This window comes from Mus musculus, chromosome 4 (genome assembly GCF_000001635.26).
Source record: "Mus musculus strain C57BL/6J chromosome 4, GRCm38.p6 C57BL/6J".
Lineage (NCBI taxonomy): Eukaryota > Metazoa > Chordata > Mammalia > Rodentia > Muridae > Mus > Mus musculus.
The window spans coordinates 25,225,822-25,240,824 of record NC_000070.6 but is presented as its reverse complement, the minus strand read 5'-3'; the positions used below and the strand labels follow the sequence as shown (position 1 = coordinate 25,240,824).

The following is a 15,003-nucleotide window of genomic DNA, read 5'->3' as shown; positions in this document are numbered from 1 at the left end:
AAAGGATAGGGAATGAATGAGGGATGCTTTCCTCAAAATACCTCAAATCCTCTTAAAATTATCAGCTCAAAAGTGTATGTGCCTCTCAATCAGATCACAGTGAGCTTCTATGTGGCCTGCAGACTCTTCTCAGAATAGCAAGAATAAATTGTCTGGAATGATATGGGGGCATCCAAGGCAAAGTGGCTAGAGATTCTGACAGGGACAATACATAAGACCCCTTCCAAAATAAGATGCCCTAGTAACTTATGTTATTTCTGTTTATGCCTCTTTGGCCCTAGCTTTATATCTCCCTTGGGTTGTCTGACAGCGTCCATTCTCAAGCCTCATACAGGCCAACTACCTCCCTCCCTCTGCTTCAGATAGTATTTTCAGGTACAGTCCTCTACAAAGATACCATGATCCACCTTGTGACTAAACCCAGACACTGGAGAGAAAAATTTGTTCCCTTTTCTTGCTCACATCTTCTTTCACTTGTTAACATTACCCTTTCAACGGACCTCCTTGCCTCTAGCAGAATGAATAACTCTCCCTATCACACCCCCATCTCTAACAATTTCTTGTTGAGGCCTCATGAGCCCAACCCCTACTCATGACAGTTTTGCATTCCAAGTAAGTTCTGGTGATGGTAACACTATTAGTCTATAGGCCTCACTGAAGGGCAAAGATAGCTCTTGGACTGAATGGGCGAGTGCTCAAACAACAGAACATCTCTGGTTGTCATTGGCACTGGACATTAACAGAGATGAACATCTTAACCAGTTTTTCCATAGTGTTCTACTGGAGTTATCGAGCTGGTGAGTAGGTGAGTTTAGAATGTGTGAATGAACAGACTATAGGTGGCATAAATTCCTGTTTCTATAAAAAGAAAGAGAAATCATTTAATACCTTTGTCAGAAGTGTTAACACTCTTAAAAAATGTTAGCAATCCTATGACTGACATGCGATTAAGCTGATGCTGCTATGGGGCAGAGGGTTTCTATAATAAGTTCTGATTAAATTCACACTAGTAAAGAAGTAGCAATGCTTCTAATGTGTGCACGTCCTCTTCACATGAAGGTTAACATTTCCTTAGCAGATATGTGATGTCACTGTCACTTGGGAAAATGTAAAGGCAGTTGACACTAAGCTGCTATGCAGTCTAAATTAAGATTCTAGCTCTACAATTATACTCCTTATACTTGTTTATCCCAGGAACATTTTCATAATTATAACATGACAGAAGCTTCTAACCTTTGATCAATAACTTTCTAAATTAAACAGCTATATCTAATTTTATCCAATATTTTTCTTATGGTCAGATTAAACATTTTTTAAACTCTGTGACCTCATTTAAGAGGCTTAACATCAGAGTGTGTGTTATTCTAACTTTTTAAAATTATTGGTGTAATGGATATTTAATTTATTCTATTTAATTTCACTTAAAGTGATACTGTTAAATACCATTACAAACACAATGCCAATGATGTCTAATGTTATTTTAAAGAAAAAAAACTTTAAAATCCTAGTCAAACTTAAGCTTATTTAGCAACTACCCCACAGGCTATAATGAAAAGCACAAAATGTACTTTGAAAATCTTCACCATGGGTCAACAAATATTTCATGTAAGGAGCCACAAGTCAACATTTTGGGCCTTATGACTCCTGAGGCTAGTGGTGCAGCTGCCAAGTAGGCAAAGCAAGAGGGCTACACATAAGTGTGGCTTCTCTCCACTCAACCAGCCAGCGTGTTATCCTTGAATGTAGCTTTATTCCACTGTAACCAGCCAGTGTGCTATGCATGAGTGTAAACCTGACACTGCAATACAGTGTGTTAAGGCATGTGTGCACAGCTGCCTCCCACTGTAACTGGAGAGTGTGATAATCAAGTTCATGGGGATGGCTGAATTTTAATACAGCTTTATTTAGGAAATTGAATTTGAACTTTACAAATGTCAAAATGTGCTTCTACTATGATTTTTGTCATTTAGAAATATAAACAGTGTGCTTAAGGCTCAAGACATACAAACAGGTGGTGCTGAGATTTGGCAGAGCTGCTTAAAGCCTCAACCTAAGAACTATATCTGCCTGAGTTTCAGAAACTTCTGTGAACATACACATACATGTACTTTTTCATAAGAAATAGCAACCTAATGCTACAATATTTTAAAATAAAATTGACTTAGGAGCATTTTTGAATACTACCTACAAATGTGCTTTGTCTGCTATGTATGACGAGTCAAATACATGTTCATCACTCAGTCATGACATTATTCATTTTGACATCAAAACATCTGTAAAACATTGATTAATAGACAAGTTAAATTATACATGATCTAGAACTCCAAAATGTAATACATTATCCCTACAGAAAAATTAAGTTAAACTCCAAAATTACTTTAAATATAAATTAATGATTAGTCTAAGAAAGCTCACTGGGATATATACTGTTTAATTTATTCTTTTTTGATGGCCTGGTGGCTCGTGTTTGCCCATTGGTGCATGACTTTAATCTGAGCATGTAGAGGCAGAGGCAGGGGAATCTATGCAATTGAAGCTCTTCCGGTCTGCATATTCCAGGCTAGCCATGGCAGCATAGTGAGACCCTGTCAAAAAATTAATTAGTTTTTTTTGGGGAATATTTTTTGTATTGATTTTAGGTTACATTTTACAATAACCAGTGTTAAAAGAGAATAGATCAAGTTTCCTCACATAAAATAAAAGCTTAAATGTAATACTTTTTAATACTCTCACACTCTTGATTTTTCTTTGTCAGCAGCATGTAGCTACCTGTTTTATTCTGTATATGTAGATTTGGAATTTTCACCTATGTGATTGCCTTTTTAAACTTATGAAACAATCAAATTTAGACACAACTATAATATATGGATCGATTTATTACTACAAACTTTATTATTGTTTATTAAAGCTGTCTTAAGGGACCACAACTTGTGTGAAAGAAAAGGATCCACTCTTGCCATGAACCTCATCTCTTCTCCAAGGCTAGACACGGGCAGAGTACCTTCATAACCTGGGAAGATACACACTAAGAGCTGCTTACAGGAAAGGCAGCACGGCAAGATCGGCACACCCGAGTCCTCAGCAGAGTAGATGAGAAGTGCTCCATCTGGGAGCACTCTCTGCCCTTAGCGCTGAAATAACTTGAGGAGTATAGAATGAGCAAACTAAGAAATTTGTGGGAAATTTTATCCTCAGTGTTTCCACATGGAAGAAAATAATGCAAAAGAAAAGAATGTGGAAGGATAGAGCTTCTCTTATGGAAGCTTTAATTTTAAAAAACGCAGCCTTGGTCTGTTTTAACTCTTACACACACATGAAAATTGTTGAAACAATGAGCAAGATCAAAATTTTAGTTAATGAAATGGATTTGCTTTTCCTGTCCTCTCTAAAGTTAGCCAAGAAGCAATTTGTGGCCTAGATTGTAGTGGCAGTGTGATGCTGAGCTTCGGAGGCCTGTAGAAACAGCTTTACCTGTGACCACCTGTTAAACAGGCATGGACAAGGAGGCTGCAAAAAGCACTTCTACACCTCTGCTCCATTGCGAAACACCTTTAGCTCTCTATTCCATAGCCTGTGACTGCAGCTACCCTCAGCCTCAGAAATGGTTTCTGACTCTACTATTCAGTTTTTTAAAACATAACTCAAAAATTTTACCTGTACTTAAAAAAATTTTGTGATTTCCCCAGCCACCCTGTACACACCTAAAACATTTTCAAGGAGCTGCTTTCCTGTATTCTCACACTCTGTTTCATCAATAGATATTACTGGGCACTGTACTTTAAACATTGTTCTCCACTTAGTATCATTGTTATGATCAACAAATCTTAAACTATCACGAGAAAAGTTTGCAACTATTGATTAGTAGTTATCACCACTATACAGGCTGTGGTTGTATTATTTTTAATCACACCCTGGTGGGAAATAGACTATACACCACATTATTTTATGTGATGAGCCAGAAATTAAAGCAAAACCCATTTTTTTGTGTCTTCTTTCCAATAGCCATAGAAATCTAATAATTATCATAATAAACACAAACAAACATTGGCTGCATTGAATGTTGGATGGGACTTGTGTTTTCTTTTGAAGATAATTATTTCACTTTGTACAGCTGCCAGCGGGTTGGCTTCTACTGTGGAACAAACCTCTGTATTTATGAGTAGTATGCTGTTACCTTATGGTAATTAAAACCTGGAGAGGGATGCAAATAAGGAGGAGCTTTTTTTTTCTATTTTAAGAAAATATATCTATAACGAAAGCCATCATTTTTAAAAAAGCTTTTTTGCCATGCAGAAAAACAAAACAAAATAAATCATCTACTAAGTGCCGAGAACCTAAACTGTACTGAAGCATTTTGCTAACGACTGAGTCATCTTAAGAAAGAAAGGTAAAGAAAGAAAGGAAGGAAGGAAGGAAGGAAGGAAGGAAGGAAGGAAGGAAGGAAGAAAGAAAGAAAGAAAGAAAGAAAGAAAGAAAGAAAGAAAGAAAGAAAGAAAGAAAATTTGTGTATTCCTCTGAACCCAATTTTCCCAGAGAAAATTGTTAGATGAGAAAAACAAAACAGAACAAACTAAGGAATTCAACCCCACCCCCACCCCCCCACTGCTCTCAGACTCAGCTCCCTTTCTGGGAAAGGGAGTTCCCAAGCATGCTTTAAGGGGCTGGGAAAATAAAATGAGCACTAAGAGACTGTGATCTCAGTCTTGCATGCTGTTTTAGTCATGGTTTCTATTCCTGCACAAACATCATAACCAAGAAGCAAGTTGGGGAGGAAAGGGTTTATTCGGCTTACACTTCCATACTGCTGTTCATCACCAAAGGAAGTCAGGACTGGAACTCAAACAGGTCATGAAGCAGGAGCTGATGCAGAGGCCATGGAGGAATGTTCTTTACTGGTTTGCTCAGCCTGCTCTCTTATAGAACCAAGACTACCAGCCCAGAGATGGTCCCACCCATAAGGTCCCACCCCAGTGATCACTAATTGAGAAAATGCCTTACAGTTGTATATCAGGGAGGCATTTCCTCAACTGAAGCTCCTTTCTCTGTGATAACTCCAGCTGTGTCAAGTTGACACACAAAACTAGCCAGTACAATTGACCCCTTATCAACTTGACACACAAACACATCACTAGTAAGCTCAACCCTTACATTCTTATTCATCCCCAAGGTCTAAATAACTTTAAACGTCTTATAGTCTTTACATATTCTTAAATTTTCAATCTCTTTAAAATATCCATCTCTTTTAAAATCCAAACTCTTTTTATAATTAAAAGTCTCTTAACTGTGGGCTCCACTAAAATAGTTTCTTCCTTCAAGAGGGAAAATATCAGGGCATAGTCACAATCAAAAGCAAAAATCAATCTCCAACCATCCAATGTCTGGGATCCAACTCATGATCTTCTGGGCTCCTCCGAGGGCTTGGGTCACTTCTCCAGCCATGCCCTTTGTAGCACACGCGGAGTCCTCTAGGCTCCAGATGTCTGTACTCTACTGCTGCTGCTGCTGCTGCTCTTGGTGGTCATCTCATGGTACTGGCATCTCCAAAACACTGAATGATCCCTTCAGTCCTGGGCCATCAATTGCAACTGAGGCTGCACCTTCACCAATGGCCTTCCATGGCCTCTCACAGTGCTGAGCCTCAGCTGTGCTGCATGACCCCTTCATGCCTTCAAAACCAGTACAACCTGGGTGACCCTTATACATTACCAAGTCCCGCTGCAGCAGGAGTACAACTCTCTGGAACACAGCCTCTTTGTGCTTTTAGAAAACACTTCCCCGGAGCTCTTGACTCTAGCTGCATATGTATCAAAAGATGGCCTAGTCGGCCATCACTGGAAAGAGAGGCCCATTGGACAGGCAAACTGTATATGCCCCAGTACAGGGGAACACCAGGGCCAAAAAAAAAAAAAAAATGGGAATGAGTGGGTAGGGAAGTGGGGGGGAGGGTATGGGGGACTTTTGGGATAGCATTGGAAATGTAATTGAGGAAAATATGTAATAAAAATATTAAAAAAAAGAAAAGAAAACACTTCCCAGAAGATGTCACCTAAATGATGCTGGTCTCTTCTTAATCACCACTAATTTCTTAGCTCCAGCTAACCAGCATCAATAGTCCCAGTAATGCAAAGTTTTTGCTTTATTAGTTCTGGTATCTTGTTAATCACAGCTGACTCTTCAGCCCCAGCTAACCAGAAATACAGAATCGTCACAATCAAAACAGCAATGGCCCGGAAAAGAGTCTTTAATTTTCTCTCTGAAATTTCACAAGCCAGACCTCCATCTTCTGCACTGTTCTCAACATTATCTTCCAAGCTCCTACACAACATCTGACAGAGCTCTTAACAACAAGTGGATCTTCAAGCCCAAAGTTCCAAGGTCCTTCCACAGTCCTCCCCAAAACATGGTCAGGTTGTCACAGGAATACCCCACTATGCTCGTACCAATTTATCTTAATCAGGGTTCCTATTCCTGCACAAACATCATGACCAAGAAGCAAGTTGGGGAGGAAAGGGTTTACTCAGCTTACAATTCCATAGTGCTGTTTATCACCAAGGAAGTCAGGACAGGAACTCAAGCAGGTCAGGAAGCAGGAGCTGATGCAGAGGCCATGGAGGGATGTTCTTTACTGGCTTGCTTCCCCTGGCTTCCTCAGCCTGCTCTCTTATAGAACCAAGACTACCAGCCCAGAGATGGTCCCACCCACAAGGGGCCTTTCCCCCTTGATCACTAATTGAGAAAATGCCTTACAGTTTTATCTCATGGAGGCATTTCCTCAACTGAAGCTCCTTTCTCTGTGATAACTCCAGCTGTGCCAAGTTGACACACAAAACTAGCCAGTACACATGCCACCCAAGGAATCTCTCAGCAAGACACAGAGTTCCCCGCCCTATTCAGGCTTTTCCTTCCAGTTCTCCTTCCTTTCTCTTTGTCCTGAGGGTTTAACTTTTTTATATGGTATTGCATGAAATATTAGCTATATAACTAGTTTGTTGAGAAGGAAATGAGCTCACACAAGGTGAAGTAGGGTAGCAATTTGTGTGAAGTAACCACAACAGCAACAAGTGTAAGGCAGTCAATCAGCAGCATCTCATTTGAACTAATCTGAAAAGAAACCTCTCATTCTTAGCTCCTAAGTCAGCTAAGCTTGGGCTTTGAAAGATCACACGTGGAAATTCTGTAATGAGAAGCAAAGCTCATTCAAGTAAATTTCTTTAACAGTGTAAAGCTGTTCTATTAAATATTAACAAAATTTGATTTAGCGGTGCATTCAAATTTCCCAGACCCCACTGGAAGGAAGTCTGAAGGTATGGTAAATGCACTCTTTGTAGCTTAGTTCCTGTGTGTAACATGGCAGTGTTAACGTGAACTGAGTTTTTACATGCTGTGCTCAACACCAAGAGACTGCATACAGATATTTAAAAATTTGAGACCGGCAATTCCTGCATGTGATACAAAATTCCAAGGACATGGAATGCTCTCCTGAGAAAAGAAAACCATGTCTTCCTGCATCATCATCACAGTGCCTCTTGTGATTTTAAGTAAAATCTTGGTTGACTGGAAACCAGCATAGATTTTGAGTAATTTCCCATTTTACAGAACTATTGTGGTGACCGATTATATACAACACACAAATATTAAAGGTTTTGTCACTATTCCTGTCTATACATTTTTCACAAATGCTTTTATTTTCAACAATGCTTTGCATTTCTATAACTGGTAATTTTAAGGTAACCTGGCACCTGTTATCTAATTTTTTCTATTAATATAATATCAAAATTTCTACCATGAATGGCATATTACAGTTGTTATGTTTTGACAAGTATGTGTTTAGATTTTTTCGATGTACATACTGTTGTCAAAATGCCTGATATAATGCTGTTAGTGCATTGTTTTGTATAATATTACTGTGAGCCATCACCCCACACCATGAAAACTGGCAGCTGAAATTAAACTTTGGACATCCATTTAAAAGTCCATGCCTATAACAAGGAGTGCACACGTCATACGGCGAACTCTTCCTCACCCCATAGGTGCCTGGGGTGGAGACCTCCCCAGGTCTGTGTAGAGCTGGAAACTGTTTTAGTTATCAGAAGTTAGCCTTGTGCTGCTTAGTCCTCTGCAGACTTGGGGAGAGTCTGATGGCTGCAGGGGCCACTATTTTTGAAGCAAAATGAAAGATAAGACAGTGAATCTGTAACTCACATCTTTATTTCTTATCTCTCAGCAAATGTCTTGTCAGATTTGAACAAGGGTAGAGGTTTATATTCTGTGACTTAGCACATCCATCCAGGGGAAGAGAATAAGATATCTTAAGACTTCATAGAAATCAAGGAAAATATGCCCACCACATGTACAGGATACATTTCAGACAGGAAGGAAACTGAATGTCATCCCTCATAGAGCACTCCAAGGCTGGAAGCCACACAAACTATTTTGAGGGCCTTGAAAAACTAGGTAAAGTAGAAATCTGTAAAACTAACTTTTACTCACCTGATGTAACTGTTCACTTAGAGGCTTACTTAAGCCTGTCTGTTAACCTAGGCCTAGTCCTGGAAGCCTCTAACCGCCATCCTATTGGGGCCCAGGAATCACCTTACAAGCCACACCAAAACACCAATCTTAGTCAGATAGGGAAATTTTATTGAGTATACACCCCAGTACTGGTCAACCAGGGCCATGGTCCAGATTCAGGAACTGAACCATGACATTGAGTTAAGATTCTAGAGGGTTTTTAAGTCCAAAATATACTAACATCTGTGCCAAGTTATTTTACCAATCTGGATTTAGAGATAGGAGATTTCCTTAGGAACATGTCCTTGTTATAAACTTGTCCTTTTCCCATTGGTTGGGGTATTCAACTGTGGTAGGAAACTTGCCTTGTCTAATATTCATGTTCTAACTTGTCTACCAGGATGGGACTTACGTAACATTCATGTCTTTACTTGCCAACCATGATGGCTGTTACCCAGGTTCATGTCTCTTTCTGCCAAGTAGAATGTTGGTTTCTATGGAGGTCTTGGTAACTTAAACTTTATGAGACCACTATCCAAAATGGAAGTCTTATTCCAAACAGTTTCTTAAATTGGTACACATGTCTCTATTATGCTGGAGTTCATTTCAGGGGTAGGTTATAAAGGCAAATATAATAGCATATACATAGATATGGGAAGTGCTTTTTGGTGGATGGTTCAGGTAAAGCTTATTGTGGGTAAGATACACAACAGTTCTACTGACTTCTATTGTGATTGGTCCCCAAGGGCACAGAATATAACAGAATATGTACTCAGTCTTGGCATTAGAAAGTTTCCTACTCAACAGAACATACGAAGAAGTTTCCTTATGATGGCAGGCTATCCAGGTAACAGTTACCTAGGCCTTAACATTTTATCTAGGCCTAACACGTACAATCTAGTCTAGGCCTAGAATGTTTTCAGCCTCTGAGACTTGCTGGTTAATATGCTCACCCTCTCTAGTTCTTTCTGATCTCTGGCTGGCCGGTTCAACTCAAGCTGTTCTGGCTCCAAATTTTTCTCCAAACTAAATGTTTCACTCTGGCTTCTCCTGAATTGTTCTGCTTGGCCTCAAACTAACTCTGGCAAAATGATTTAATCTTCTGGCTTCTTCTCATTCTCTAGCTCATTCTGTCTTCACTTGTGTCTAGTTTGTTCTTTCTACAAACTGTCTTTCTATCACTGTCCCAGTAAAACTTCCTCCTTCCTCTGCACTGCTCTCTTGAGTAGCTTCCCTTGCCTTTCTCTTCTCTTGAGAGGCATATCTTATTTTGTCAGATCTTTCTCTGATTCATCTCTTTGTCTGCCATTCAATTAGATACCACTTTCAAATATGAGTGCTTCCTTCTACAAATTAGCATTGCCTTTACTGTTTTGGATTAAAGATATATACTAAGGGCATGTCTGTATTCCAGCCTAGAGGGATGAAAAGTGCATGCTAAAGACTGAGCCACACTAAAACTAGAAACAGCTTTTCAGTAGGACAATCTCCGGGTTCAGAATATGATTTAATATTCTGCAATAGGAATCCTTCACAAACTGCCATCAGTTTCATCTGAGACATTTTAATTACCTGTTAGAAGGGAGGAGATACCTGACTCCAGCCTGAGGACTAGCTTCAAGATGTAACTTGTCATACTGAGCTTAAACTGAAATGTATGCGTTACAAGGTATAAGTTTAACATTTCTAAGAGAATCATAAATCACTTTAATTAAACAGATTGGAAATTATATAATTTCTAAATGTTCTCTCATAAACCCTTTAATTGAAAATGTTAAGGGCTTTTCTTAACAGGACAAGAAATTATCTCTTCTTTCATTCTTGTGTTTTATGAATTTTAAGATCATAAACCAAGAAGATCATAAACCAGATCATACATCAATGTGAAGAAATGTAAAAATAAATACATTATTTGACAAGTCTGCTACAAGCTCAGAAAATAATATGTGATTGGTTGTAAAAGCTTATCTATTGCCTTTTGTTGAATGGCTGAAAGTTCACTTTCTTTTTAACCTGGAGTTGTGATTTATGTAAATTGTAGATTTTGAAAGAACTGTTCAGTGAGTACTATTAAACAAAGAATATATAAACTATCACTGTAAATTATTACACACTAAACATCTTCATTTTATTCATTTTATTAAACAGCTTCTAATACTATCCATATAATACAGAAGTAGAAACTATTTCTTATACTTAAAGACATATTTATATATTTTGTTTCATGTGCTGTATTATGTTATTTTCCAGCTTTTTAAAAATTATACAATGTTGGGACTGACCAATGACAACATAGTGATTTGAGCCCCAAGCAATATTCCAAGCTTCCTAGAATAGAAATTACTAATTGGCCCTGCTCTAGAGCAACCACTAAAATGAATATATTTGTCATCTGTTTATGGTGACTAATGAAAAAAGAATTGACTTTGCTCATTAGTAGTGAAATTACTTTTAAATTTAGGGAAAATAAACTGACTACCTTGATTATTTAGTGCTCAGTGCCTCACCTCTTTATGGCTTATAACCCTGAGATCACTTATGGAAAGTTCATGGAAAGGCCACAGCTTCTCTTTCCAATTCTGTTTCCACAGCCCAAGGCAATGTTCTGTGACCTACCACCCAAATGTCTGTCTTGATAGGGGTTACCCCAGTGATTAATGTGTGGTACAGATATAGCCCTGGTAACAGTTTTTCTCTGTCCTCACTAGTTTTAATTTCTACAATGGCAGATGACACTATTTGCTGGCAAGTTTGCATTTGTCATTAGGAGCAAGGGAAGCAGTTAGGGAAATTGTTGAGTGGGCATATCAATGACTGTCCAGCACCACTGAAATCATTCACTAGCTGGCAGTAGTTATGAATATGATGAAGCAATTTCCAGCTACAAAGGATGACTAAAAACAAAAATTAAAAATCTGATATGATTAATAACTCTCTAAGACTTCACAGATTAGTCGCTAACTGAGTATATACAAAGCTACAGAACACTTGCCAGTGTGTATTATATTTGTCCTGTTAGACTTTATGACTGGACGTCATTACTAGGAAACACGGTTGCCTTGCTTTCCAATATACACTGAGTCTGAGTGATACCAGTAGATGAGTCAGCTCTCTAAGCATGTCTTCAATAAGGCCTGGCACAAAGATTCCTGAAAAGACCTCAAAGAGACTAAAACAATTCAGGAATTGGGTTTGCTTTCCTAAAATATCTTTTCCAGGAATAGCTAAGCAAGAACACAGAGAGTGGAAAAACAGGTTCAAATCACATCTTCTGAAATGTTCATTGTTCCTGTTGTAATGATAGATTAAAGGAAAGCAGAGATGTGGTTAAGACCTAGTAGTTGCCTTAAGAGCACAGGAGCTTGGGGACTCTTATGGAAGAACAGGGGGAAGGATTGAAGCCCCAAAGGGGAAAGGAACTCCACAGGAAGACCAACAGAGCCAACTAACCTCCACCCTTGGGGCTCTCAGAGACTGAACCATCAACCAAAGAAAATACATGGGCTGGCCACACATATGTAGCAGATGTGTAGCTTGTCTTTATGTGGGTCCTGAACAACTGAAGCAGAAGCTATCCCAAAAGCTGTTGCCTGTATGTGAGATATGTTCTTCCATCTGGGCTTCCTTGTCTGGCCTCAGTGGGAGAGGATGCACCTAGCCTTGCAGATACTTAATATGCCAGGGTAGGGGGATACCCAGGGGGCCCTCCACCTGCTCAGCATAGAAGGGGGGATTGAGAAAGGATTGTGGGAGGGGATGACCAGGAGGGGGACAGTGAACAGGATGTAAAGTGAATGAATGAATGAATGAATGAATGAATGAATAAATGAATAAATAAATAAAAAGTTACTTATACATTAGTGGATTAAAAATCAAGTGCACTATGAAGCCTATGAATTTACTTCTGAAAGAATAAAATGTCTATTAAAATGTTATGTTCTTAACTTCATGAGAATGATGTTTTTACCTCTGTTACAGTTAATGGCTACTATCACAGTACCATTGTAAAAGTAATCTCTCCATGAAATCATACATCTTTTTTCTTTGCTCATCTACACAGAATAAATTAACAGATGGAAAAGTCTAGTCAGCTGCTCTATTCCATGGGAGAGTACTTCACTGGCTCTCGGGAGAATTCATGTTTGAACTCTCTACACAAAACATCAAAGTTCCAACAATCTGGGCTTGCAAAGATTCCCTAGAGACTAATATCAAACATTCCACCACAATTCTCTGTTGCTTGATTTAGGTTATTTTTGATTGATGTCTGAAAGTTATGACTTGGTTATTCTAAGATTGTTGAGTTGTTTGGTTGTGATTTTTTTTTGTCGGTAGCATTTTGAAGAGGGCAAAAATAGCTACTCTGACAAAATGTGAACCATAGTTTCTAACTATAGGTTACCATGACTTTTTCATTTTTGCATTGTTGGGTGGCATCATAAGCAGCTAATAGAATTCTTATTTTGTGGTTAAGAAAAATTGCATGGCTTTATTCAGTAGAGTACACGTGTAAGGGGTGCAGAGAAGAGATTAGAGCACATGAGACACCTGTCTCAGCAAGCACCAGGCAGCCATAATTTATGCAGTGTAGACTGCTGTGACCACCCTTTGTAAAGGATGGTGCACATTGTCCCTTGACCAATGGTGTTTTAAAATGCTTCTGCCTGCTCATTCATGCCTGTCTGACTGACCTTCCAGCAATTCTTTGAAATTAAAGCCCTAAGTGAGAAAGTAAATCCAATGAAGTACAATTTAAATTAAGAATCCTCATCCAGTCTGCTTCTCCTAGTTTCATCCATGAAGCAGACAAATTTCAGATTGTAAGATTTTTCACTAATGTTTTCCAAGAGCACGTTAATAATGTTTCCAAGGTTATTCTTTGAATCATATTTATCCCTAAAACTCTAAAGCAAGTGAATCATCCCCAGAGGGTACTCTGGGGGGGGGGGAGTAAAATTAAGCCAGAAGTCCCAGCAGAGTCTAAAGAGTGCATATATTGGCATCTATAGCACTGACTTTCAGTCGTCTTAATGCTGGCACACTTCAGTATACTTTCTGATGTCATAGTGACCCACCAACCATAAAATTAGTTGTTGCTACTTCATAACTGTAATTTTGTTACTGTTAATGAATCACAATGTAAATTCTGATATGCTGCTATGTAACTCCTCTGGGGGGTCATGACCCACAGATTGAAAACAGCTGATCTATATGAAAGTGACTTATGAGCATCTATGCAATTAAATCATGCATTGGAAAAGAAAGTCATCTTAAATACTATTTTCAGCACATTCTCTATGTAAGGCATATAGTCACTGTGATTATTTTTAAACAGCATTACCACCGCCTTGGTGAATACAAAGCTATAATCAAAGCAATGAGGTTAACTTATAATTGGATTTAGAATAGAGGATATATGATAATTCAGCTCCATCAAGCTAGAACACAAAGAGACAAAATTCCTTAAAAAACATAACTGCACAGAGCTATTATTGGAATTCATAGGGTCAAATTTTTTTAATCTCTATCACAGAAAGGTAAAAGCTCACTTATTTGAGAATCTTGTGTCCCTGGTTTTTTAAAAAAAGTAAGAAATTATACATATAATAGTTCTTGGTTTTTACAACACTGCATTAGCTGACATATTGCACATTGGAAAAGGATATATGTGTAAAATATAAGAATAACAAATCAGCTTTATATAGTAGAATCCATTGTATATTCAAAGTCTTTTATCTAACTTCCTAAACCTTTTCAAAGTCAAAAGTTAATTTAAAACTGACCCTTGTTATAATTACCACCATACTTTTAAAAACATCCTTCTATCATATTGTGTGTGCATGAGTGTGTTTCTACATTACACATTTGTGTGTGCATTTGTGTGTGTGTATAAAATTTTCTGATTCCTGTCTTTTGCTGGTTATAACTTATGTGAATCATATAGCTTTTAAGGAGTCTTTGCCGCTACCTGTTTTACAGATTGTAAAGGTTGGTGTTTGGGGAGGGTGTCTATGCCTTATCTGCTTGTATTACCATATGGTGAGATGGTATAGAAGCATGCATTTATTTGTCCTTTTATCTCCTCGGACACACAGGCTGTGTCTTGCTATACAGATAGTCTACTCTTCTGAGCAGGCATATATAATTGTGTCTTCCTTCCTTCCTTCCTTCCTTCCTTCCTTCCTTCCTTCCTTCCTTCCTTCCTTCCTTCCCTCCCTCCCTCCCTCCCTCCCTCCCTCCTCTCTCTCTCTCTCTCTCTCTCTCTCTCTCTCTCTCTCTCTCTCTCTCTCTCTCTCTCTCTCCTTCCTTCCTTCCTTCCTTCCTTCCTTCCTTCCTTCCTTCCTTCCTTCCTTCCTTCCTTCCTTCCTTCTTTCTTTCTTTCTTTCTTTCTTTCTTTCTTTCTTTCTTTCTTTCTTTCTAACTTGCTAAATTCTTTTAGTAACTACGGATTAGACTGAGAACACTTCCAAGTAGTTTCTTGGCTCTCCTCTT

At 38.5% G+C, this 15,003-nt stretch overlaps 1 protein-coding gene across 3 annotated transcripts in view; it reads left to right on the top strand.

The window, feature by feature from the left end:
* The window catches only part of Fhl5 (four and a half LIM domains 5), a 42,946-nt gene that overhangs the window by 2,028 nt on the left and 25,915 nt on the right, over positions 1-15,003 (top strand). The gene's annotated exons all lie outside the window — the stretch shown is intronic.